The sequence below is a fragment of the Sceloporus occidentalis genome, unplaced genomic scaffold (genome assembly GCF_023333645.1).
Source record: "Sceloporus occidentalis isolate IW3139 unplaced genomic scaffold, rSceOcc1.0.p SCAF_6, whole genome shotgun sequence".
NCBI lineage: Eukaryota > Metazoa > Chordata > Lepidosauria > Squamata > Phrynosomatidae > Sceloporus > Sceloporus occidentalis.
In genome coordinates this window covers 32,847,481-32,852,037 of record NW_028316986.1, presented here as the reverse complement: position 1 = coordinate 32,852,037, position 4,557 = coordinate 32,847,481, and positions in this window count along the sequence as shown.

The following is a 4,557-nucleotide window of genomic DNA, read 5'->3' as shown; positions in this document are numbered from 1 at the left end:
ATAATCAAGCAAGACATAAAAAGGTACAGCAGATATCCAAGCACTTACAAAAATCAATAAACAATCTATGGAGGTTCATTTTAATATAACTGACCAATGGGCAGACATCGAGATAAAGAGCTGGAGAAATTCTATAAAGACTTGATCAAACTCTTAGAAGATTAATATGGTTTTACTGTTCTACAGCTGCATCTAATTAGATGAAAACAAACAGAACTAGTCCAAAGACCAGTCCATATACAAGATAAGGAACTAACCAAATCTAAAACTTAATAACCTAGGCAACAAACATATACACAACACACACACAAACTATATTTAAGTGTGAAGGAAAAACAAAGCCAGCTTTGATATTATTATTATAGTAAACATTATAGCTCTAGACCAGCAGTGGACAGTCCTCCTTTGACTCAAATGATTTTGAGTCAGTATTTTGGGTCTGTATGCCAACAATGGGCAGTGCTATGGACTTAAGTGAGCAGCATCACATCCATGTGTGCACAGACACACATTCTCAGTCTCACTTTTTATCACACATGAACATACTTGTACACAAACTCAGGACCCTTTCACACTGCACAGTTATAGCACTATAAATCCATTTTACCTGCTATGACAATAGCAACAGCATGTACATTTCTGTATCGCTTAACAGTGAACTCAGCACTCTCTAAGTGGTTTATAATCTGTAATCCCCAACAAGCTGTGTACTCATTTTACCAACCTACGAAAGGATGGAAGGCTGAGTCAAACTTGGAGCCCCTGGGATTGAACTCACAACCTTGTAGCTGTAGTACCAGCATTTAACCACTGTGCCACCAGGGCTCTGTAGTGTATACATACCATGTATCATACTATGGCAACCAGAGGTGTTACTGGGAAGTGCGGAGGGCATGGACTGGACTGGGTGACACCCCAGAGGGACTGACACAGCTACTGGGTGAGCGTCACCTCCCTTTCCCATTCACCCAGCAGCTGCACTGGACCCTAAATGGGCTCTCCAGAGGCCACAATGTCGATCCCCTTACTAGTGGCAGATCAACCACACTGGACCCTGAATGTGTACTATGGAGACTACAACATCACCCCTCCCAGCAGTGATCTGGGTGAGTTGGCCACCAGGGATGAGGACAAGGCAGTTTGCCCCCCTGCACTGGGTGACACTAACCTCAGTGATGCCATTGATAGCAATGTCCTATGGAATCCTTGGGCTCATGGTTTGGTGACACATGCTGAGAATTCTAAATATCCCCAAGATTTTATAGGATGCAACCATGACATTAAAGTGGGATCATAGTGCTATAATTCTGTAGTGTGAAGGGATCTAAGTCATACATAGGCACAGATACAACATGTGCCAACTATCCCTTGTCTTACCTGGTCAGGGCAGGTGGGGAGGAGGCAACACCCACAGCAGATACATATGTTGCCTCAAGGAGTCACATTCAAAGTCCATTGTGAGTCCAGAAATGGCTTTGCTTGCCAGTTGCCTCCTTCAGCTGGAGAAGGCAAGTGACAGGCAAAGTCTTCAGGAGGCATGGTTTGGGAAGAGAAGGGATGTGGTTTGGACTATAGATGTTTCCATGTAGAAGTGCCAGTGACCTAACTGAGGAACCACATGGACTAGATTGGGCCTGCAGGCCTCAGGTTCATCATGATTTTAGTGTTCTAGACTGTGGTTAACATACTTCATGATTTAACCCTAAGAACCATCCAGCAATTTATATGGCTCGGGTAATGGCCTCTGTTGGAAGGCAGGCCTACAGTGTGTCTGTGGGTTTGTGTGTGTTCATCCAAATAATATTCCAAATATTAAAGGACACATGTTTTGAAGATTTGTTGAAGGTTACTACTCATTGTTAATGTCATTGCTATGAGCCTTCAAATTGTTTCTAACTTACGGCAACCCTAAGGTGACCGTCGCATGGGGTTTTCTTGGCAAGATTTGTTCAGAGAAGGTTTGCCCTTACCTTCTCCTGAGGCTGAAAGCATGTGATGTGCCCAAGGTCACCCAATGGGTTTCATGGCTGAATGGGGAATTGAATCCTGGTCTCCAGAGTCATAGTCCAACACTCGAACCACTATACCATGGTGGCTCCTTTCAATGTTTATTGCCCTTTGTGCAAGCTCTTACAGCTGCTGATTTCTATTATTGAAGGACTTGTGATCTGAGGATATTATGGACTTTAATTTAATTTAATTATGATGTACTTTAATTTATATATTTATGTATCTGTTTTATGTTTATGGTTTGCTGCATATGTATTATTCTATATATTACACTCAGGTTTACCATATAATTATCTGGTATGCTTTGTTACATTGTTTATTTATTGACTTTGGTTGTTAAGAATTCTCTCATTTTGTGTATTATTCATAGAATGCTCTCCTAGAGCAGTCCAGTGCTATAGTTCAGGAGAGTGTACTAGATTGTTCCATGTGCATATTATAAATTCAGGTTACAAATCCCAGAAATCTGTACAATGGAGCTATGGTAGTTAAGGTGGTATCAAACTGCTATAATTGTGTAGTGTGGATATGCCCTACCTCTCACTCTCTTACCAAGGGTGTTTTTGTAAAAGTAGGGAGTCAAAACAGGGAGTTCTGGGGAGGTGTTGGAAGCTTTTCAGAAGAGAACATGAACTTGAGGGATGCCTGCCCTGGATCTGGTATAGTTTAACCCCCCCTCCCCCCACACACACATTGTAGTCAATGGTGTGTGTATGTGAGAGAAGAAATGGATGAGGAGAGAAAACAACAACAACATTGCCCTCACTTCATACCCTGGCTGCAGTAAGTTGGTAGGGTATTGGATGTGGTAGTTTCTCTACTATAGACCCCATCTTCAGAATTGTTATACCTACTGTTTACAGCAGTGGTCAACTTGTTGAACTACTTCTCCCATCAGTCTCAGCCAGCATAGCCAAAGGTGATAAAAGTTATGGTCCAACATCTTGAAGGCTACAAGATTCCTAATTTCTTCTTTAAAATTGTTGAACAGAAGTAGTTTGATTAATTGACTAATAGTATAATCCTGTTTCTAGCTAAATAGCCATGGTAGTCTGTTGTAGCAAATCAAAAATTTGACATGGCTTCCTCCAGATGGTCACAACATGGGATTAGAGCTTTATATAAATGTGTTTTTGCTGCTGAGTTCAAGCTGAGATAATCAGTAAAAAATAATAATCATTTATCACATAGGGTCAACTTTTTGGAAAATGATGCTATACACAGCCTCAGAAACAATGCTGTCACTGTAAATAAAGAAGATGACAAAGGGAGAGATGTTGTCATCATGAACAGATTGGGCTACATAGAGAAGGGCAACTTCCCAACATTACATTTTATAAGCCCTGTTATCAAATACCACTGAGGAATATTAGAAGGAACTATACAATCTGATTAAGACACTGTTTACCGCAGGACCAAATGTAGATGGCCATACATGATAACATCTGTCAAGATCTGCTGGGGTCTCAGTGGATGATGTCTCTGATCTCCCATGCAGCCACAAAATGGCCATTCACTGGGGCTATTGTTACCTTACTGTATATGTTTGGGATCCGGAGAGGATGCCCCTCCCCAAACCAATATTTATTTAGGGGAATTTGCAATTAGCTCAAAGAGAGTCTTAATGTGGGGTAACACAGCCTTAGGGATCTATCCCAGCTTTATAGGGTCCAAACTAACACAGAACTCCAGAAGTGTTTCCAAATAAGAATAAAATTTATTAAGGAGAATTATGCACACACACACACACAACACTCACACAAGTGACCATGCATGGACACAGGGACTAAGGAAATGAGTGATGGGAGGCTGGAACAGAGGTGAGACTTCACTAAAGGAGGCAACAAAAAGGTATTGTACCTAACGTGGTTTCAACAAGAATGAAAAAAGTAATTAGTTATTTAAAATTGCAATAAAACAATCATATACCATGAACACTAAACTTTCCATAGAAACATAAAATGCATGCAATAGAAATCAAAGTCCAATACTCATTGGAAATAATATTTATCAGTTTCTGCAACTGTGCAAGTCCTGAAAGGATGAATCCTGTGCCAAAGGCTTAATAGTCCTTGAAAAATGCTCCAATATGTTTCTTAGGCAGAAGTTATGTGATGTGGTTACCAGCCAGACGCGTTTCAACCAAAAGTCTTCATCAGTGGCTAAGGTGTCAATAATATAAGTGCTAAACAACATGTAGAATAAATACAATCCAGAGAATTCACCAACTTCTCTCCTATGTATCAAAGTTCAGGGCTAAGGAGAGAGAGCTCAATAGCTCCCTCAGCACGTGGGACTGGCGAGTGTTATGAGGTGCTTAGCCGAGTAAACCAATGAGTTTCTGCCTACTACTAGACTGAGCTGAAGACCAGTCAAGGGCTAGTATTTATACCCAAAAATGTCACTTGGAGGCAGACACCAAGAATTGAAAAGAGTAAATGGTTTGAAAATGGTTTCCCAGATGGGGAATAAAGGAGCGAAACCGTATTGAATGGGAGAGCAATAGATGTGCATTCCACAGACAAGAGAGGATTATCATGCAGGATC